General features: G+C 37.7%; 1 long non-coding RNA gene across 1 annotated transcript; it reads left to right on the forward strand.

Annotated features, from left to right (window-relative positions):
• Window positions 1–1,998: 1,998 nt before the first annotated feature.
• On the forward strand, window positions 1,999–19,654 carry LOC122791366. Its single transcript, XR_006363152.1, has 3 exons — window positions 1,999–2,100; window positions 9,415–9,522; window positions 19,553–19,654. It is a non-coding gene; the product is annotated as an uncharacterized LOC122791366 (long non-coding RNA).
• The last annotated feature ends 4,981 nt before the right edge of the window (window positions 19,655–24,635 follow it).

Below are 24,635 nucleotides of genomic sequence, written 5' to 3' on the forward strand. Positions count from 1 at the left end.
CTTCAGCTATGTTAGGAATCTTAAAGGTAACATTCAGTACTGGGCAGAACCGGTCATAAGTGGAACAGTCTTCACTGAACAAGGTGAATCTACTGGCTGATAAGTTTAGCTCTAACTTCACCCCCCATTCCCCCCACTACCCCCTGTGAAACCCCTTCTAGCATATCCCCCCAACAATCAACAGGTAGCAGGCCCTGAAAGAGCTTACTAAGGGCAAAAACCCTACTTCTGTCGGCACCAGCAATATTTCTAGTTGTCTCCTAAATAGTCTAAAACATGACCTAGTAGGACCACTCAAGACAGTCTACAACTACAACCTCAAAACAGTTTACATGCAGGTGAATGTAGGGCCACAATGGTCATATCCTACAAAGGTCACCTTAGGGCCCTATCTACAGCTATCTATAGGTTACTGAGATGAGATCTATGCCTAACATATAAGGCATCCACAGATCCAGCTTAGGTGGATCTCTTGCACATCTGCAAAATAAGCAGCACCAGAAACATCAGATCCAAGGACCTGAACTTTGTCTGTGACATAAATAAAACATGCTGGAGAGACTGATATGTGTCTCAAAGGATCCCTACACTATGGAATAAGCTCTCTGTCCATATGAAACAGAGTTCATCCCTGACTCGATTCAAACAAGACTGTGATCACAGGATGGAAAACCACAAATTCATCCACAATCTGGCCCTCATGTCCCTGATGTCCAAAGTCTGGCCCTCATGTCCCTGATGTCCAAAGTCTGGCCCTCATGTCCCTGATGTCCAAAGGTCAACAATAAGTAAATTAATCCTCAGCTAGCTTACCTCCCAACATAACCCTTAGCTACCTCTTTACCAGCATACCCCACCATATAACTGGGCAAGGTACTCAGGGACAAAGCTGAGTTGGGTTGCATGGCTAGGCTTAGAAAGATCCTGTTGGTCATTAACCTAGTATAAGGTTATGAACCTATGAATCATGGAAAGCCCTCCACCCACAAAGTGTTTTGTAGATGTCTCATGTCTGCCAGATCTTGGAGTTATGGGAACTGTTGGATGTTGGATAGACTCATTGTACACAATATCCTGTGCATTGCAAGCGTTCTATCAGTTGATGGAGTGGAAGCCTTTCCAGATGACATGCCAGATAATATGAGTAGCAGTTAGTAATGTGGATGCAGTTAATGGTGCCAGGACCTCTGGGGGAAATGGGCTGTGATGCAGAATGCCCACTAACTGGTGGTTTTGTCCTATGATGTCTGGGAAAGCAACATATACTCCTCCATTTGCAACTAGGCATTGGTGTGAGATATATACGAAGCTAAGGCCTACCTAATTCCTAGTGCCTCCCCGTCAGATGCTGAAAATTCCCCTTAGAAAGGAAGTCTAGTGCTACACAAACCTTTATGTCCACTGGAAAGGAAATAAATTAATTCTCATTGATACCATGTGAGGATGGCATGTGTCCATTTTCTCCAATATGTCTATGTCCACATACTTGTGGTCAACTATGTCATGATCATGGAGGTTGTAGTATGTCAGCTGTTGATGGACTCTTCTTTCATGTGGAGGACAATAACATGCAATATCATGGACATTAGCTCCAAAATGACAACTAAAAAAAGCTGACCAGCTCAAGTGATTAATATCTCCATTGAGAAATGATGGTGCTCAGATAAGCTGATCACTGTAGCATATCATACAATGTCTGTCCATTTCTGAATCATACTGACATGTTTGGTTTCATGATTTGCATATGTGATAGCTCTCGTTAACATGCTGATCCTCATTAGCATGTCTTGCATACTAAACTATTGTTCTTTCTAGCACAGTCACACTACATGGTCCCTGAATTGCTCCTGATGGCACATCACGACTTACCATGCTGTTTTCCTTAACATGCTATACTGTTTGTTTCAGAATACCCATATAACGTTATTAATATACACTTAGTTTTGCTTTGTTATGGCTGCATTTTTTTTCATTCTGATCTTTGTTTTGCAGCCCATGAAAGATTCACAAAGAGAAAAACTTCTACCACATCCACTACAACAACACAAAGTTTCACAGCAACACCAACAACAAAAGCTGCAGCAGTTGCATCTGAAAAAGGTGAGTTTGTGTTGCCTGCTATTACACATCTGTCTTATTATCGTTCTAAATATCTCCTGTGAGCTATCACGTTCCAAAAGCATTTATCAGTTACCAAGAGCAGTATGTACCAAAGTTCTGAATCCAAAGGCAGCATTAAAGTTAATGTTCTTTTTTGATTGACTTGGGATTAAAAGTGATGATTGTTTCAGAAGCAGACAATTAAGTAATATTGCAAGCAATCCCTCCTTCATTATCAGGATATAGCCTAATATAATTGATATCATTTCAGTACAGATGTTGTCCAAGAAGTAAAAGTAATTTCTAGCTAAGCAGGATAACCGGGTCCTTATTTAGCTATTTCAGCCATATGGTCACTGCAAACACTAAACTTGAAGATCCCAGGATGAATTGAGAGTTTTCTTATTGGTCTATGATAATTGTTTTCCTGTACTTCAGAACTCTCTTTCTCAAAGTTACATGTTAAGAAAAAGCAAATTTGCTAAAGAAGGAGAGGAAGAAATGAATGAATGTTGCCTGATTTTCTATCTAATGAAAATGTTCAGGTTTAAAAAAACAGAAAATAAACAATGAAATATGGGATTACAACACTTTCGTTTCTTGTAAACAAAAGGAACAGAAGAGCATTTACTAAAATGAAATTTGGGTTGGTGACTGGGACCATGCCTCTATCAACTGTCCAAATTTTCAGAGAATATTCAGATTATTGCATCATAGTTTTGGTCTGCTCCTCATAAAATTTATAGTTTTCTAGCACTTCATTGAGGAGTGAATTTACTAAATAATGACATATGTTTGAATTTCAGACTTCATATCCTTCAGTAAATGCATGGTAACAAAAAACTTTTTATGCTAGCAACTTTATAAATTTATAAGACCAATACTTAAAATTTGTCCCTATTTTTGGGTCCCCTCACTCCTTTCTTTTTGGCTTGTCCAGATTTCTTGTGCTAAGACGTTGAAAGGTATGACTGAGACACCAAGTAACAACACTTCAATGACCATTTGCAATGTTAACACGGTTTAGCAGACAAAGAACTGTGACATATTTCCAGATTTCCAATGAGCCATAGTTCAAAATGTATGAAAATGCAATTTTACCTTTGATTATTAACAAGGGGCAAAAGGAGCAGACATTAATTTGCCTGTGAAATAAAATACATGAATTCACTGTTATAAAATATCCTGAATTTAGTTCAATATTTTAAAGATAGTAAGAAAAGGAAACAAGTTGTAAATTCAGAAACCTTTTTACATGCAAATAAAAAAAACTAAAATGCTCAGTTAATCAAATCTGAACCCCAGTGGACAAATGTAGAAATATTCATTCTTTTAACTTCATCAAAAATGTTACTTAATTTATCAGTCTGATAACCTCTATCTAAGAACAAATTTCTTATGACTAAAGAGTTGTTTAGGCTGTGTCTCCCCTTTCAAAAATTCAAAGATTTCTAATAAGGTGTTAAGGTAAGAAGTAATGCCTAGACAAGCAAGCAGATTATCTAGTTATATAAATATATTTATTCCAAATCACAGCTCATGGAGGGGACCAAGAATTTTGTAACAAGATCCTACAGAACTTTGGCAAAACAACTTTTTTTATACCTTAAAATATGTTAGGCATAGTATGAGATGCACATGGTGTGATACAATTTTAATCAATCACAATCTTACAATTCATGCTATTCATGTGAAAAGTGCACGTATGTGAGCATATCATTGTTCTTTTTCCAAATAAGGAAAACTGGATCCAGTCACTTATTGAACTCTGTTTACCATCTTACAGTCAAACTATCAAACTTAATGAACTTTTGGAATTGAGAAAACCTTATCAGGTTTAGTTATGGAATAGGCCCCTCTGACATCATTATGTTGTTTTCTTAGTGTTATCTTCAGTCCATAAAGCTATTTCCTCCCTTAATTTAATTTAGTAACACATCAATAAAATTTGCTTAAGATAGAGGAAAATACACAAGCTGCTTTGGTATATGTCACAATAACCGGAAAAGGAATGTAACATTTCATCTCAGCCTGTACTTAGGTTCATAGGTAGGTACTAGGCTATTGGCCCTAGGGCCTATATAAGCCTAGCCAAAAAGGTACCCTGGCTTTCGCCACCCAAGAAAATTATTTTAGTGTGCCTCTGTCGAGTAGAGCCACAGACGTGATACCCGGGGTGAATTTCCTATTTCCCATCCAGTCATTAAGATTTTTCTTGAAGAGTGCTAATGAGGAGCTTTGTTTGATATAGATAGGTAGTTTGTTTGAGAGTATGGGAAGTCCCTGGGACAGGAATCTAAACCTCCAGCAAGTTCTGTTTATTGTGGTGACAAGGATTAGGTCCCTAGAGCGAGTAGCTCAGAGGGATTGGGATTTCTTTAAGTGGAGCATATCCAACAGCTCTGGGTTTGACATAGCTTTGTATATTAGGCAAAGATTGCCTCTAAGTAGGCGATATGCGACGGAGTAAAGCTGGAGTTTTTTGAGACGGTCTTCGTAGGGCATCTGTTTGAGGCCGGTAATCCTCTTTGTGAGGTATTTCTGTGGAATTTCCAGTTGTTGTAGATGTCTTGTGAGGTACATACCAAAAGGGGCGTTGTACTCTATAATGAGTCTAATGAATGACGAGTAGAGGGGAACAATGACCTCTTTATTCCTGGATGAGAAACCTTTTGTGATGAGGTGTGCCACATAGAAGGATTTCCTGACTACTGTGGTGATGTGATTATCAAAGGAGAGACTACTGTCCACCTGTGTCCCAAAGTCTCTTATAGGTTCATAGGTTCATAGGTTGGTACTAGGCTATCAGCCCTAGGGCCTATACAAGCCTAGCCATAACAATTCCCTGGCTATTTCTTCCCACAATATTTACTTCCCTGGACCCCTGTCTAGCAGGGTGACTGACGTGATCCCCGGCATGAATTTTCTATCTCCCATCCAATCGTCAAGTTTCCTTTTGAAGAGGGCCAAAGAGATGCTCTGCTTGACATGTATGGGCAGCCTATTCCAGAGTCTGGGGAGTCTCTGGGTTAAGAGCCTATCCCTCCAGCATGTTTTGTTCATTGTAATGACAAGGGTTAGATCCCTGGAGCATGTGGCTCTGAGGGATTGAGATTTCTTTAAGTGTAGCGTGTCCAACAGCTCTGGGTTTGACATGTCCTTGTATGTTAAGCAGAGATCGCCTCTGAGTAGACAATATGCAACAGAGTATAGCTGGAGTTTTTTTAGATGGTCAGCATAGGGCATCTGCTTTAGGCTTGTGATTCTTTTAGTGGATGCAGCCTTTCCAGTTGTTGCAGATGTCCTGAGGGGCACATACCAAACAAGGTATTGTGTTCTATAATGGGTCTAATGAGGGATGAGTACAGTGGGACAATGACCTCCTTTTTTCTAGATGAAAAGCCCTTAGTGATGAGGTGTGCCACATAGAAGGATTTCCTGACTGTTGTGGTGATGTGGCTATCGAAGGTGAGACCACTGCCCACCTGTGTCCCTAAGTCTCTTATCTCACTTTCAGTGTTTAGTGTACTGCCACCTATGTGGTAATTCATGGGTATATGTTTTTTCCCAAAGGGGATAACTATACATTTCTTGGCATTGAGCTTGAGCCCATGGCTCTGGCACCAAGCTTCTGTTTCTGTAAGGCCCTTTTGTAGAATATCCACATCATTTGGGGTTTCAGTAATGGCTCCTAGTTTGCAGTCATCTGTGAATTTTGTTAGCCAGAGTCCCTTAGTGTTGGCCTGTACTTTAGAGAAGTAGATGCCAAACAACAGCGGTCCCAAGACTGAACCCTGAGGTACTCCACTTGTCACTTGTCTGGAGCTTGATTTGGAGTCAGCTACTTTTACATTGTGGGTTCTGTCAGTAAGCCAGTTGGCAACCAATCGAGTGACGTAGGGATTAATGCCCAGCTTAGTAAGTTTATCTACGATTCCAGAGTGGGGGATGGTGTCGAAGGCCTTGGCGAAGTCCAGATAGGCTGTGTGGACCACCTTACCCTCATCCACAGCTCTGGAGACTGATTCGAAGAAGTCAATCAGGTTCAGGAGACAAGATCAGCCCTTCATGAACCCAAACTGGGTGGGGTCCAGTGCTTGAAGGTTGCCAGTGTCTTTGTTTATAAGTTCCATGATAATATGTTCCATGGCCTTGCAGATCAGGCTCATCAGACTGATGGGGCAGTAGTTCCCAGGATCCAAGGTGGATCCCCCCTTGTGGAGTGGGATAACTGTAGCCGTCACTTATCACACTTTCAGTGTTAAGTAGACTACCACCTATGTGGTAGCTCATGGGTACAGAGTTTTTGCAAAGGGGATGACAATGCACTTTTTGGCATTGAGCTTGAGGCCATGGCTTTGACATCAAGCATCTGTTTCAATGAGGCCCTTTTGTAGGATGTCCACATCGTTAGGAGTTTTGATTATGGCTTCTAGTTTGCAGTCATCTGTGAACTTCATTAGCCAAAGACCTTCTGTGTTAGCCTGTACTTCAGAAAAGTAAATACCAACCAGGAGAGGACTCAGGACTGAACCCTGTGGTACTCCACTTGTCACTGGTCTGAAGTCGGATTTGGAGTCTGCTACTTTCACAGTGTGGGTTCTGTCCATGAACCAGTTGGCAACCCATCTTGTGACATAGTTTACCTACTTTAGTGAGTTTATCTATAATTCCAGGGTGGGAGATGGTGTCAAAAGACTTGGCAAGATCTAGATAGGCTGTGTGAATCACCTTACCCCCGTCTACGGCTTTAGTGACTGCTCCAAAGAAGTTTATCAGGTTTAGGAGTCATGATCTGCCTTTACAAACCCGAACTGGGTGGGGTCCAGAGTTTGGAGATTACCAATGTCTTTGTTTATAAGTTCCATGATGATACGTTCCATGATCTTGTAGACCAGGCTCGTCAGGCTAATGGGTATCTGAAATATATCTGTAAGCATTCAAAATTACAGAATATAAAAAAGAACTTGCATTTACTATAACATGTTTTTTTCTGTTCCCATTATATTCTTCCCTTTGACAGCCCTTAGAAGTCATCTTTGACCATAATGCCGTAATGTGTAGGTTATTAATAACAACACTATTGCAGTTGTCAAATACATAATGATTCTAGATGCCTTTATGTTGGAGAAATCATTGCCTTTGTTTTTGCATTTTTCATAAAATACTTCAACAATATATTTCTAATTAAAGAATATATTAAAACTATAACACAAATTATAATTACTGTTGCAATCAGTCCAACCATAGATACATCCATCCACAACCCCCTTTTCCTATTTTTGCACATGGGGTCAAGGTCATGATTGGCACAATCTTCACTGAACAGGGTGAATCTACTAGCTGATAAATTTAGCTTGTCATAGACTTGTCATAGATTAGTATTAGGCTAACTGCCCTTGTGGGCCATTTTAAGCCTAGACAATTATCCCATGTGAGAATCAAAGCCTGCATCTTGTGTCTGTATGGTAAACACCTAACTTCACCTCCACTTCCCCCCAATAACCCATGTGAGACCCCTTCTAGCATACCCCCCAACTATCAACAGGTAACTGGTCCTGAAAGGGCTTACTAAGGGCAAAAACACTACTTCATTCGGCCCCAACAATATTTCTGGTTGCCTCCTAAATAGCCTAAAACACAACCTAGCAGGAACACTATAGGCAATCTTCAACTACAACCTCAAAACTCTTTACATGCCATGTGAATGTAGGGCCACAACAGTCATATCTTACACAGATCGCCTTAAGGACCTATCTACAGGTTACTGACAGGCGATCTATACCTAGCATATAAGACATTTTCAGATCCACCTTAGGTGGGATCTTTTGCACATCTGCAAAACAAACAGCAGCAGAAACATTAGATCCAATGACCTGAACTTTGCCTGTGACATAAATAAAACATACTGGAGAGGCTGATACATGTCTCAAAGGATCCCTGCACTATTAAATAAGCTCTCAGTCCATGTGAAATAGAGTTCATCCCTACCCTATTCAAATGAAACTGTGATCACAGGATGCAAAATTGCAACTTCATCCACTGTCTGGCCCTCATGTCCCTGATGTCCAAAGGTCAGCAGTAAGTAAATTAATGCTCAACTAACATTCCTTCCCACATAACCCTTAGCTACTGCCTTACCAACATATACCCCTCCATGTAAGTGGCCAAGGTATTCAGGGACAAAGCTGAGTTGGGTTGCATCGCTAGGCTTAGAAAGACCCTGGTGGTCATCAACCAAGTATAAATCTATGAATCACGGAAAGCCCTCCACCCACAAAATGTTTTGTAGAAGTCTCATGTCTGCCAGATGTTGGAGTTATGGGAACTGCATAGGTGTTGGACAGACTCATTGTACGCAATATCCTGTGCATTGCAAGCTTTCTATCAGTTGATGGAATGAAAGCCTTTCCAGTTGTCATGCCAGATAATATGAGACGCATGTTGGGCTTTGATAGTAATATGGGTGCAGTTAATGGTGCCAGGACCTCTGGGGGAAATGGCTATGATGCAGAATGCCCAATAACTGGTGGTTCTGCTCTCTGATTTCTGGGAAAACAACATATACTCCTGCATTTGAATCTAGGCATTGGTATGAGATATATATGAAGCTAAGGCCTACCTAATCCCTAGTGCCTCCCCTGTCTGATGCTGAAAATTCCCCTTAGAAAGGAAGTTTTATGCTACACAAATCTTTATGTCCACTGGAAAGGAAATCCATTAATCCTCCTTGATTCCATGTGAAGATGGCATGTGTCCATTTTCTACAATATGTCTATGTCCACATAGTTGTGGTCAACTAGTTCATGATCATGGAGGTGGTAGTATGTCAGTTGCTGATGGACTCTTCTTTCATGTGGAGGACAGTAACATGCAACATCATGGACATTAGCTCCAAAATGACAACTAACACATGCTGACCAGCTCAATTGGTTAATCTCTCCATTGAGAAATGATGGTGCTCAGATAAGCTGGTCACTGTGGCATGTCACACAATGTCTGTCCACTTCTGGATCATACTGACGTTTGGTTTCATGATTTGCATATGTGATGGCTCTTGTTAACATACTGACACTCATTAGGATGTCCTTATGTGGTCATTTCCATGTCATGCATACAGAACTATTGTTCCTTCTAGCACAGTCACACTACATGGTCCCTGAATTGCTCCTGATGGCATGTCATCACTTACCATGCTGTTTTGCTTAACATGTTGTACTGTTTGTTTCAGAATACCCGTATAAGGTTATTAATATATACTTAGTTTGACTATTTTATGGTTGCATTTTTTTCATTCTGATCTTTATTTTTCAGCACATGAAAGATTCACAAAGAGAAAAACTTCTACCACATCCACTACAACAACACAAAGTTTCACAGCAACACCAACAACAAAAGCTGCAGCAGTTGCATCTGAAAAAGGTGAGTTTGTGTTACCTGCTTTTACACATCTGTCTTATTATCATTGTAAATATCTCCAGTGAGTTATCACATACCAAAATCATTTATCAGTTACCAAGAGCAGTATGTACCAAAGTTCTGAATCCAAATGCAGCATTAAAGCTAATGTTCTTTTTTGATTGACTTGGGATTAAAAGTGATGATTGTTTCAGAAGCAGACAATTAAGTAATATTGCAAGCAATCCCTCCTTCATTATCAGGATATATGCAAATCTAATTGATATAATTTCAGTACAGATGTTGTCCACAAAGTAAAAATAATATCTACCTAAGCGGGATAATCAGGTCCTCGTTTAGCTATTTCAGCCATATGGTCACTGCAAATACTAAACTTGAAGATCCCAGGATGAATTGAGAGTTTTCTTATAGGTCTCTGATAATTGTTTTCCTGTGCTTCAGCAGATATTTCTTTCTCAATAACACGTTAAGAAAAAGCAAACTAGCTAAAGAAGGAGAGGAATAAATGAATGAAGGGCGGTAGTAACAGACAAAGTATTATTTGCTGTCTATAGTAATCACCATTGTAAGCAAGTCATCTGCTTTTAAGAATTCTTATTAGTAAGATCAAGCATACATCTCAGAATAACTTTCTCAGTATCCCTGTATCAAGCTGCTAAAATCCCATGGCAAACATTAACTCATTGAGCAGTAACAAACATTAAAAAAAAAAATAAGTTGTTGCCTGATTTTCTATCTAATGAAAATGCTCAGGTTTAAAAAAACAGAAAATAAACAATGAAATATGTGATCACAACAGTGTTTCTTGTAAACAAAAGGGACAGAGGAGCATTTATTAAAATGAAATTTGAGTTGGTGACTGGGACCATGCCTCTCTCAATTGTCCAGATTTTCACAGAATGTCCAGATTATTGCATCATATTTTTGGTCTGTTTCTCATAAAATGTGTGGTGTTCCAGCACTTCAGTGAGGACTGAATTTACTAAACAATGACATATGTTTAAATTTCAGACTTCATATCCTTCAGTAAATGCATGGTAACAAAACCTTTTATGCTAGCAACTTTATAAGTTTATAAGACGGATACTTAACATTTGTCTATATTTTTGGGACTTTGTCCCTCCCCCTTTCTTTTTGGCTGTGTCCAGATTTCTTGTGCTAAGAAGATGAAAGATATGACTGAGACACAGTCTAAAAATACTTTAGCAACCATATGAAATGTTAACACGGTTTAGCAGTCAAAGAAGTGTGACATATTTCCAGACTTCCAAGGACCCATGGTTCAGAATGTATCAAAATGCAAATTTACCCTTGATTATTAACAAGGGGGAAAAGGAGCAGACGTTACTTTGCCTGTGAAATAAAATACATGAAGTCACTGTTATAAAATATCCTGAACTTATTTCAACATTTTATAGATAGTCAAGAAAAGGAAACTATGCAAATTGCAAAACCTTTATTACATGCAAATAAAAAAACTAAAATGCTCAGTTAATCAGACCTCAGCCACACTGGACAACTGTAAAAATATTCATTCTTTTAACTTCATCAAAAATGTTACTTAATTTATCAATTTGATAAGCTGTATCTAAGAACAAATTTCTTATGACTAAAGAGCTGTTTAGGCTGTGTCTCACCTTCCAAAAATTCAAGGACTTCTAATAAGGAGTTAAGGTATGAAGTAATTCAAAGGCAAGCAGGCAGATTATCTGGTAATATAAATATAATATTTATTCCAAATCACAGCTCATGGGGAGGACCAAGAATTTTGTAACAAGGTCCTACAGAATTTTGGCAAAACAGCTCTTTTTATACCTTAAAAGATGTTAGGTATGGTATGAGACGCACATGGTATGATACAATTTTAACAAATCACAATCTTACAACTCATACTGTTCATGTGAAAAGTGCACATATGTGAGCATATCATTGCTCTTTTACCCAATAAGGAAAACGGAATCCAGTCACTTATTGAACTCTGTTTTCCATCTTACAGTCAAACTATCAAACTGAATGAACTTTTGGAATTGAGAAAACCTCATCTGTATGTTGTTTTTGTAGTGCTATCTTCAAAAGTCCATAAAGCTATTTCCTCCCTTAATTTAATTTAGTAACATATCTATGCACGTTGCTTTGGAATATGTCACAATAACAGGAAAAGGAATTTAACATGTCATCTCAGATTGTACTTAGAGTGTCTGAAATATATCCCTAAGCATTCAAAATTACAGAATATAAAAAAGAACTTGCATTTACTATAACATGTTTTTTTTTTGTATTTCCATTATATTTTTCCATTTTGACACCCCTTAGGTGTCACCTTTGACCATAATGCAGTAATTTGTAGGTTATCAATAACAGCACTGTTACAGTTGTCAAACACATACTTACTCTTGATGCTTTTGTTTTAGAGAAATCATTGTCTTTGTTTTTGTATTTATCACAAAATAGTTCAGCAGTATATTTTTAATTAAAGAATATACTAAAACTATAAGATAAATTACAGTCACCATAGCACTCCATCCAACCATACATACATGCATACATACACAACCCCCTTTTCCTATTGTTGCACATGGGGTCAGGATGTCAAGAGTGACAATTATCTAGAGGCAAGGTTTAGACCACCAGATGGCTAGCCCTGCTGCAATACTATGGCATGTATTAGTACAGTAGTAATCAAACTCTGAAAAATACTAGCTCCTGTATTCCCAAATGCATTTCCCAAAGAGCCAAATAACGTCCATTTTGTTTCAGTTTTGGTTTGATTTCTAGCTCCTCCATGTAATCAGCTAATTTTTGTTGTTCATCATAGAAGTCAGAAATTAAAAACACTTCCTCAAGAGTGAGCAGATCCTGCCCCCACCCCAACACGCACACACTTTTAGAAACCAATATTGAATCTAAGGCTAATCTATTCGGCAACACCCCAGCCCTCATTTCAGTCATTTCTGTCTTAGCTATAGAAAGATGTTGAGCAGTTTTATTAAACAGTTCAGTTAATACGTGTGATAAGGCATTTGGTTCAGCTGTACTTCTATAGATACTATAATGAGGGAGAAAGAATGTCAGCATCTGTTCATCTGGGAATATTGATCTTTAGCTTCTCATTGGCCAGTTGGTAGAGACCAAAAATGCTGGATGGCTGGGTAATGTAGTCTACAAAGCAGCACCTGGACTAGATACTGGGGAGCTAGGGATAGGCATGATCTTCACAAATGTAATAATGATTAGTTAACATGCTCATAGCTTGTTCCCAGTTATAATATTTTAGTTTGAGTTAATTTAAAACTTGCTCATGTCAAGTCACATTTACATTTGCTGTAGCCTACATGAACTGTCACTTGTCTTGCATAACAGATCTTTCCTGGAGTGAATACTGCCTATTGAAAATATACATTTTCTAAAAAAGATGAAACATTATGCCAAATTACATTTTTCTCAAACCTCTGTTCAAAATTCATTTGAAGCTCTGGAACCAGAATCACACACTCTGGAGTGCTCAGGCACAAATGCACAGGCACAGCAATTGCTGATGTTAAGATTTGCCACATATTGAAGTAGTACTTGTAGAAAGAGGTTCTCCTTTGACTTGGATGGAAGGATCATCAGGAGTGATGTCATCAGAAGCAGGTGAACTCTCACTCTTTGTCTCTGTGGATACCAGGTAGGTCTCCTTGCATTGAGAAGCATTGATCCAAGTTGGCAGTCCAGCACACTGAACAGCAGTATGAGTTGAAAAAAGAACAAGGTATGGCCCCTTCCACCTGGGCCCCAGGGAGAACTTTCACAGAAGGACTTTCATAAAAACCCAATCCCCAGGTTGCACATTATGGCAGGGTTGAGCTGAAGGCTGAGGAATAGCCTCAGGAGTTCTTCATTGTGAAGCCTGTAAGATAGAAACACTTTTTGAACAATAATTCAGTGGTGCATCAGTTAATGTAAGCTCCACATTTTGGACAGGTGGAACAGATGGCATTCTCATGAGAACCAAATGCAGAGCATCAGGCCACTTTAGTCCAGTCTCTTTACATATATTTTCTATCCATCCACCCATCCATTCACAACACCTTTTCCCATTTTTGTACATGGGTCGGGGTGTCATTTCAACAGTGATAATCATATGGAGCTAAGGTTTATGCCACCAGGTGGCTAGTCCTGTCATGGATGTATCTTTCCCAAATTTAATTTTAATGGTCTGTTTCATGTGCTCAATTAAGCCATATGACTGAGGGTGATGAGAGCAGTGGAGCTGCAAATTTACTTTAAAAGTCTGACAGAGTTTCTTTATGATCTCAGCAGCAAATTGTGTGCCTCTGTCAATATCAATAGTATGGGGTACCCCAAACATTGGTATAAATTCATACAACAGTTTTAAGCTTCTGCTGAGGCTGAAAACAAGCAGACAGTTATTAAAATGTATTCATGGTTGTAACATCACTTCAGCTAGATGAAATACAGCTGAATATTGAAAAAGGCCCCCAGTCGGGAGGCAGAGCTGAAACGTTAGTTTTGACAGTAGGAGACACATTATAAGACAGCCACACAGCCACGTTTCACAGTTGTACACATATTGCTTTATCAGGGAAGAAGATGATATCAAAACCAGTCATGATTTATCACATTTGTTATAAACTATTCCTAGCTATATGGTTAGGTAAATGATACACTCTTACTAGCCAAGGTAATGTAGCCAGAGGTGCCTCAATGTGCCTGTCAGGATTCCACCATACCAAATAACTAAACATACTGATCCATTTTTCTTTCCTATTTTCTGATGCCTCATCATGCAGAGCAGTTAATGTGTCAAAATTAAATATAGGATTACAAAGTGTTTCAGGTATCATCGTTTCAGAATTTAGAAGACTATGCAGCCCAGCAGCTCTTGTAAATGAAAAAAAAAGGTGATAGAATAAGAGGTTTTCATGCTAAAATAAATTTTCTGAAGGACGAACCTCCTTAAACTCAAATGTCTATCATTATTAATTAGTTCAGTATTCCCAAATTAAACTTTGCTCTGCACAAACAGCTACCAACATTGATTGCCGTAACCACAAATGCACGAGAAACAGACCAAATCTGAAATAAAACATGGACATTTTGCAAGATCTGAACAGTTTTAAGGCAGACCTACCACTCAAACAGCTTAGCAGTGTAGTTCTGCACAGGGCTGAAATCATAACTGCATGAGATGCCATATTGCCAGTGAAATTAAACTACTAAATAAAGATATAATACATCCCAGCAAGGTTACCTAGCATCCCCAAGGGAATATCAATACACATGATAGGCTGCAAGCATACCTAGCTCTGGCAACAAATTACACTTAAAAAACTACTCTATAAAATACCAAACCTGACAAAACAAAAACCTACCTTCTCCAACAACAGAGGGTCAATTTTAAGTATTGTTGCACTCTTTATAAATGATTCAAGAACAGACTCTGGCCTTAAACAAACCTAAGATGTGGAGCTGGAGACAGACAATCAAGCAATCCAAATAAAAAACAATACATTGAGATTTAATTCCAAAAACAAAAAAACAAAAAAACAAACTGTAGAAATCACACAAAAACGACTAGAGTGCAAGCAAAACTCTTATTTAATGAAATACAGTGAAGCACTTTTCGTTTGTAAAATAACAAACTTCATCAGACTAAAACAGTGTTAAACCACAACTGAACTTCTTAAATAGAATTTTATAAGCCCACCCTGCACTAGAAAGGAAATGATGTCATGAACAAAATTTTAAATTTTAAAAACATAAAGCATATATATATAAAACACACATACAATAAAATACATTAACTAAATTCCTTCATTAATAAATAATCTAAAGTCATCCTAGCTGATTATTAATTAAAATATTTCTTGTTATAGAAAAAAAAAAAAAAAATATATATATATATATATATAAGTAAATATACTTATTAAATCACTAGCCTAGCACAGGTCAGCAATAATTAAAACCAACTTACAAATTATCTCACCTATGCTTTTAGCCTGAGTATACTATTGATTGCACAGTAGTCATTTAAACCCGGCCATACATAAAAATGTAGTTTTAGTTGCCAGATTAATTCTGCTCTTTCTAAGTGTAGCATCCATGGGCTCCTCAAGTTGCTCATGGACCTGTTGGATACCACAAAATTCAAATCTATGTTCACCATACTCCTGTATGTGTTTTGCAAGTACATTTGTTAAATTCATCTTTCTAATGGCATATAGGTGCTCATATACTCTTTCTTTTAGGGTTCTAGTAGTCTTCCCTATATAATAAGCTGGACAGTGCTTACACATTGCCACATATACCAGCTCTTTTGAATTACAATTTAGTTTATCATATATATTGTATTTCTGGCCATTAATTTTAACATATTTACCCTCATACATATGCTTGCATAAATTGCACATTCCACGTTTTTTCATGCCTTTAACTTGGTGTTTTTTTTTTTTTGTTATTTTACACATTTCAAGAAGAGTTTTTAATTTCTTGCCTCTCCTGGCCATCATTTTGACATCATCCTTAAATTTATTAATAACAGGTGCTTCAACCTCGAGTAAATGCCAATTTTTTTAAATTATTGTTTATATCTCATAAAAATGATCGTTAAATGTTGTAATGAATGTTGCATTATAATCTATACGATTATCTTCCTTTTGTATATATACCTGGTTTACCTGTTGATTTAGGATTGGTGCAAAATGTCCATTATTCCTTTTATGGCTAACCTCAGTATAAACATCATGTAATAAACTAACAGGATAACCCCTACTTATAAACATCTCTGTGAGATGCCTGCACTCAAAAATAAAATCTGCTTCCAAGGTAACCATTTTAGCAGCATGGACACATTTTCCTTTTACTACCTCTTTTTTATTCGATAAAGGATGGGAGCTTGTAAAATGCAGGAAAGAGTTAGAGTAAGTTGGCTTCCTGTGTATTTTTGCAATAAATCTTTGATTAATTCTACTAAGGTTAACATCCAGATAGTTTATTTCTTGCTCGTCTATGGCATGTGTGAATTTTAAATACTGTGTTGTGCTTTTAATATATCCTAAAAATTGTTCCACAGATTGTTGGTCAGCTTTCCATAGGATAAATACATTGTCTAAATAATGGAGATACAACATAATGTTATCAGCATAATTGCCTCCCAGGACATATTTCTTTTCCCATCCTGCCATAACTAAATTGGCAAAAATGGTCCCAGAAGGTGTCCCCATTGCAACTCCTACCTTTTGAAGATAGTAGCTGTAATTAAATATTAAGAAGTTATTGGAAAGTATGATGTCAAACAGATCAACATATAAATTGATTTCTGATTGTGGCATGGCTTATTCAAATAGAAACTGCTCTATAATCTGAATACCCTCCTGTTGGGGTATGACAGAAAACAGATCCTTTACATCCACTGTCAGGAACAAAGTCTGATCAGAATATTCAGTACCATTCATCAAGCTTAGAAAGTGCCAAGAATCCTTGCAGATCTGTACTTGCCCATCCAAAAACGTCTTTAATCTACTATCAAGAAACTGGGTGGGGTCCAGAGTTTGGAGATTACCAATGTCTTTGTTTATAAGTTCCATGATGATACGTTCCATGATCTTGTAGACCAGGCTCGTCAGGCTAATGGGTATCTGAAATATATCTGTAAGCATTCAAAATTACAGAATATAAAAAAGAACTTGCATTTACTATAACATGTTTTTTCTGTTTCCATTATATTCTTCCCTTTGACAGCCCTTAGAAGTCATCTTTGACCATAATGCCGTAATGTGTAGGTTATTAATAACAACACTATTGCAGTTGTCAAATACATAATGATTCTAGATGCCTTTATGTTGGAGAAATCATTGACTTTGTTTTTGCATTTTTCATAAAATACTTCAACAATATATTTCTAATTAAAGAATATATTAAAACTATAACACAAATTATAATTACTGTTGCAATCAGTCCAACCATAGATACATCCATCCACAACCCCCTTTTCCTATTTTTGCACATGGGGTCAAGGTCATGATTGGCACAATCTTCACTGAACAGGGTGAATCTACTAGCTGATAAATTTAGCTTGTCATAGACTTGTCATAGATTAGTATTAGGCTAACTGCCCTTGTGGGCCATTTTAAGCCTAGACAATTATCCCATGTGAGAATCAAAGCCTGCATCTTGTGTCTGTATGGTAAACACCTAACTTCACCTCCACTTCCCCCCAATAACCCATGTGAGACCCCTTCTAGCATACCCCCCAACTATCAACAGGTAACTGGTCCTGAAAGGGCTTACTAAGGGCAAAAACACTACTTCATTCAGCCCCAACAATATTTCTGGTTGCCTCCTAAATAGCCTAAAACACAACCTAGCAGGACCACTATAGGCAATCCTCAACTATAACCTCAAAACTCTTTACATGCCATGTGAATGTAGGGCTACAACAGTCATATCTTACACAGATCGCCTTAAGGACCTATCTACAGGTTACTGACAGCTGATCTATACCTAGCATATAAGACATTTTCAGATCCAGCTTAGGTGGGATCTTTTGCACATCTGCAAAACAAACAGCAGCAGAAACATTAGATCCAATGACCTGAACTTTGCCTGTGACATAAATAAAACATACTGGAGAGGCTGATACATGTCTCAAAGGATCCCTGCACTATTAAATAAGCTCTCAGTCCATGTGAAATAGAGTTCATCCCTACCCTATTCAAACAAAACTGTGATCACAGGATGCAGAATTGCAACTTCATCCACTGTCTGGCCCTCATGTCCCTGATGTCCAAAGGTCAGCAGTAAGTAAATTAATGCTCAACTAACATTCCTCCACACATAACCCTTAGCTACTGCCTTACCAACATATACCCCTCCATGTAAGTGGCCAAGGTATTCAGGGACAAAGCTGAGTTGGGTTGCATCGCTAGGCTTAGAAAGACCCTGGTGGTCATCAACCAAGTATAAATCTATGAATCACGGAAAGCCCTCCACCCACAAAATGTTTTGTAGAAGTCTCATGTCTGTCAGATGTTGGAGTTATGGGAACTGCATAGGTGTTGGATAGACTCATTGTACGCAATATCCTGTGCATTGCAAGCTTTCTATCAGTTGATGGAATGAAAGCCTTTCCAGTTGTCATGCCAGATAATATGAGACGCATGTTGGGCTTTGATAGTAATATGGGTGCAGTTAATGGTGCCAGGACCTCTGGGGGAAATGGCTATGATGCAGAATGCCCAATAACTGGTGGTTCTGCTCTCTGATTTCTGGGAAAACAACATATACTCCTGCATTTGAATCTAGGCATTGGTATGAGATATATATGAAGCTAAGGCCTACCTAATCCCTAGTGCCTCCCCTGTCTGATGCTGAAAATTCCCCTTAGAAAGGAAGTTTTATGCTACACAAATCTTTATGTCCACTGGAAAGGAAATCCATTAATCCTCCTTGATTACATGTGAAGATGGCATGTTCCATTTTCTACAATATGTCTATGTCCACATAGTTGTGGTCAACTAGTTCATGATCATGGAGGTGGTAGTATGTCAGTTGCTGATGGACTCTTCTTTCATGTGGAGGACAGTAACATGCAACATCATGGACATTAGCTCCAAAATGACAACTAACACATGCTGACCAGCTCAATTGGTTAATCTCTCCATTGAGAAATGATGGTGCTCAGATAAGCTGGTCACTGTGGCATGTCACACAATGTCTGTCCACTTCTGGATCATTATGACATTTGGTTTCATGATTTGCATATGTGATGGCTCTTGTTAACATACTGACACTCATTAGAATGTCCTTATGTAGTCATTTCCATGTCATGCATACAGAACTATTGTTCCTTCTAGCACAGTCACACTACATAGTCCCTGAATTGCTCCTGATGGCATGTCATCACTTACCATGCTGTTTTGCTTAACATGTTGTACTGTTTGTTTCAGAATACCCATATAAGGTTATTAATATATACTTAGTTTGACTCTTTTATGGTTGCATTTTTTTCATTCTGATCTTTATTTTTCAGCACATGAAAGATTCACAAAGAGAAAAACTTCTACCACATCCACTAAAACAACACAAAGTTTCACAGCAACACCAACGACAAAAGCTGCAGCAGTTGCATCTGAAAAAGGTGAGTTTGTGTTGCCTGCTATTACACATCTGTCTTATTATCGTTCTAAATATCTCCTGTGAGCTATCACGTTCCAAAAGCATTTATCAGTTACCAAGAGCAGTATGTACCAAAGTTCTGAATCCAAAGGCAGCATTAAAGCTAATGTTCTTTTTTGATTGACTTGGGATTAAAAGTGATGATTGTTTCAGAAGCAGACAAGTAATATTGCAAGCAATCCCTCCTTCATTATCAGGATATAGCCTAATATAATTGATATCATTTCAGTACAGATGTTGTCCACAAAGTAAAAATAATATCTACCTAAGCGGGATAATCAGGTCCTCGTTTAGCTATTTCAGCCATATGGTCACTGCAAATACTAAACTTGAAGATCCCAGGATGAATTGAGAGTTTTCTTATAGGTCTCTGATAATTGTTTTCCTGTGCTTCAGCAGATATTTCTTTCTCAATAACACGTTAAGAAAAAGCAAACTGGCTAAAGAAGGAGAGGAATAAATGAATGAAGGGTGGTAGTAACAGACAAAGTATTATTTGCTGTCTATAGTAATCACCATTGTAAGCAAGTCATCTGCTTTTAAGAATTCTTATTAGTAAGAACAAGCATACATCTCAGAATAACTTTCTCAGTATCCCTGTATCGAGCTGCTAAAATCCCATGGCAAACATTAACTCATTGAGCAGTAACAAACATTAAAAAAAAAAATAAGTTGTTGCCTGATTTTCTATCTAATGAAAATGCTCAGGTTTAAAAAAACAGAAAATAAACAATGAAATATGTGATCACAACAGTGTTTCTTGTAAACAAAAGGGACAGAGGAGCATTTATTAAAATGAAATTTGAGTTGGTGACTGGGACCATGCCTCTCTCAATTGTCCAGATTTTCACAGAATGTCCAGATTATTGCATCATATTTTTGGTCTGTTTCTCATAAAATGTGTGGTGTTCCAGCACTTCAGTGAGCACTGAATTTACTAAACAATGACATATGTTTAAATTTCAGACTTCATATCCTTCAGTAAATGCATGGTAACAAAACCTTTTATGCTAGCAACTTTATAAGTTTATAAGACGGATACTTAACATTTGTCTATATTTTTGGGACTTTGTCCCTCCCCTTTCTTTTTGGCTGTGTCCAGATTTCTTGTGCTAAGAAGATGAAAGATATGACTGAGACACAGTCTAAAAATACTTTAGCAACCACATGAAATGTTAACACAGTTTAGCAGTCAAAGAAGTGTGACATATTTCCAGACTTCCAAGGACCCATGGTTCAGAATGTATCAAAATGCAAATTTACCCTTGATTATTAACAAGGGGGAAAAGGAGCAGACGTTACTTTGCCTGTGAAATAAAATACATGAAGTCACTGTTATAAAATATCCTGAACTTATTTCAACATTTTATAGATAGTCAAGAAAAGGAAACTATGCAAATTGCAAAACCTTTATTACATGCAAATAAAAAAACTAAAATGCTCAGTTAATCAGACCTCAGCCACACTGGACAACTGTAAAAATATTCATTCTTTTAACTTCATCAAAAATGTTACTTAATTTATCAATTTGATAAGCTGTATCTAAGAACAAATTTCTTATGACTAAAGAGCTGTTTAGGCTGTGTCTCACCTTCCAAAAATTCAAGGACTTCTAATAAGGAGTTAAGGTATGAAGTAATTCAAAGGCAAGCAGGCAGATTATCTGGTAATATAAATATAATATTTATTCCAAATCACAGCTCATGGGGAGTACCAAGAATTTTGTAACAAGGTCCTACAGAATTTTGGCAAAACAGCTCTTTTTATACCTTAAAAGATGTTAGGTATGGTATGAGACGCACATGGTATGATACAATTTTAACAAATCACAATCTCACAACTCATACTGTTCATGTGAAAAGTGCACATATGTGAGGATATCATTGCTCTTTTACCCAATAAGGAAAACGGAATCCAGTCACTTATTGAACTCTGTTTTCCATCTTACAGTCAAACTATCAAACTGAATGAACTTTTGGAATTGAGAAAACCTCATCTGTATGTTGTTTTTGTAGTGCTATCTTCAAAAGTCCATAAAGCTATTTCCTCCCTTAATTTAATTTAGTAACATATCTATGCACGTTGCTTTGGAATATGTCACAATAACAGGAAAAGGAATTTAACATGTCATCTCAGATTGTACTTTGAGTGTCTGAAATATATCCCTAAGCATTTAAAATTACAGAATATAAAAAAGAACTTGCATTTACTATAACATGTTTTTTTTTGTATTTCCATTATATTTTTCCATTTTGACACCCCTTAGGTGTCACCTTTGACCATAATGCAGTAATTTGTAGGTTATCAATAACAGCGCTGTTACAGTTGTCAAACACATACTTATCCTTGATGCTTTTGTTTTAGAGAAATCATTGTCTTTGTTTTTGTATTTATCACAAAATAGTTCAGCAGTATATTTTTAATTAAAGAATATACTAAAACTATAAGATAAATTACAGTCACCATAGCACTCCATCCAACCATACATACATGCATACATACACAACCCCCTTTTCCTATTGTTGCACATGGGGTCAGGATGTCAAGAGTGACAATTATCTAGAGGCAAGGTTTAGACCACCAGATGGCTAGCCCTGCTGCAATACTATGGCATGTATTAGTACAGTAGTAATCAAACTCTGAAAAATACTAGCTCCTGTATTCCCAAATGCATTTCCCAAAGAGCCAAATAACGTCCATTTTGTTTCAGTTTTGGTTTGATTTCTAGCTCCTCCATGTAATCAGCTAATTTTTGTTGTTCATCATAGAAGTCAGAAATTAAAAACACTTCCTCAAGAGTGAGCAGATCCCCCTCAACACACACACACTTTTAGAAACCAATATTGAATCTAAGGCTAATCTATTCGGCAACACCCCAGCCCTCATTTCAGTCATTTCTGTCTTAGCTATAGAAAGATGTTGAGCAGTTTTATTAAACAGTTCAGTTAATACGTGTGATAAGGCATTTGGTTCAGCTGTACTTCTATAGATACTATAATGAGGGAGAAAGAATGTCAGCATCTGTTCATCTGGGAATATTGATCTTTAGCTTCTCATTGGCCAGTTGGTAGAGACCAAAAATGCTGGATGGCTGAGTAATGTAGTCTACAAAGCAGCACCTGGACTAGATACTGGGGAGCTAGGGATAGGCATGATCTTCACAAATGTAATAATGATTAGTTAACATGCTCATAGCTTGTTCCCAGTTATAATATTTTAGTTTGAGTTAATTTAAAACTTGCTCATGTCAAGTCACATTTACATTTGCTGTAGCCTACATGAACTGTCACTTGTCTTGCATAACAGGTCTTTCCTGGAGTGAATACTGCCTATTGAAAATATACATTTTCTAAAAAAGATGAAACATTATGCCAAATTACATTTTTCTCAAACCTCTGTTCAAAATCCATTTGAAGCTCTGGAACCAGAATCACACACTCTGGAGTGCTCAGGCACAAATGCACAGGCACAGCAATTGCTGATGTTAAGATTTGCCACATATTGAAGTAGTACTTGTAGAAAGAGGTTCTCCTTTGACTTGGATGGAAGGATCATCAGGAGTGATGTCATCAGAAGCAGGTGAACTCTCACTCTTTGTCTCTGTGGATATCAAGTAGGTCTCCTTGCATTGGGAAGCATTGATCCAAGATGGCAGTCCAGCACACTGAACAGCAGTATGAGTTGAAAAAAGAACAAGGTATGGCCCCTTCCACCTGGGCCCCAGGGAGAACTTTCACAGAAAGGCTTTCATAAAAACCCAATCCCCAGGTTGCACATTATGGCAGGGTTGAGCTGAAGGCTGAGGAATAGCCTCAGGAATTCTCCATTGTGAAGCGTGTAAGATAGAAACACTTTTTGAACAATAATTCAGTGGTGCATCAGTTAATGTAAGCTCCACATTTTGGACAGGTGGAACAGATGGCATTCTCATGAGAACCAAATGCAGAGCATCAGGCCACTTTAGTCCAGTCTCTTTACATATATTTTCTATCCATCCACCCATCCATTCACAACACCTTTTCCCATTTTTGTACATGGGTCGGGGTGTCATTTCAACAGTGATAATCATATGGAGCTAAGGTTTATGCCACCAGGTGGCTAGTCCTGTCATGGATGTATCTTTCCCAAATTTAATTTTAATGGTCTGGTTCATGTGCTCAATTAAGCCAGATGACTGAGGGTGATGAGAGCAGTGGAGCTGCAAATTTACTTTAAAAGTCTGACAGAGTTTCTTTATGATCTCAGCAGCAAATTGTGTGCCTCTGTCAATATCAATAGTATGGGGTACCCCAAACATTGGTATAAATTCATACAACAGTTTTAAGCTTCTGCTGAGGCTGAAAACAAGCAGACAGTTATTAAAATGTATTCATGGTTGTAACATCACTTCAGCTAGATGAAATACAGCTGAATATTGAAAAAGGCCCCCAGTAGGGAGGCAGAGCTGAAACTTTAGTTTTAACAGTAGGAGACACATTATAAGACAGCCACATTTCACAGTTCTACACATATTGCTTTATCAGGGAAGAAGATATCAAAACCAGTCATGATTTATCAAATTTGTTATAAACTATTTCTAGCTATATGGTTAGGTAAATGATACAATCTTACTAGCCAAGGTAATGTAGCCAGAGGTGCCTCAATGTCAGGATTCCGCCATACCAAATAACTAAACATACTGATCCATTTTTCTTTCCTATTTTCTGATGCCTCATCATGCAGAGCAGTTAATGTGTCAAAATTAAATATAGGATTACAAAGTGTTTCAGGTATCATCCTTTCAGAATTTAGAAGACTATGCAGCCCAGCAGCTCTTGTAAATGAAAAAAAAGGTGATAGAATAAGAGGTTTTCATGCTAAAATAAATTTTCTGAAGGACGAACCTCCTTAAACTCAAATGTCTATCATTATTAATTAGTTCAGTATCCCCAAATTAA

The sequence above is a fragment of the Protopterus annectens genome, chromosome 17.part0, assembly GCF_019279795.1.
Source record: "Protopterus annectens isolate FY-2018-M chromosome 17.part0, PAN1.0, whole genome shotgun sequence".
Classification (NCBI taxonomy): domain Eukaryota; kingdom Metazoa; phylum Chordata; order Ceratodontiformes; family Protopteridae; genus Protopterus; species Protopterus annectens.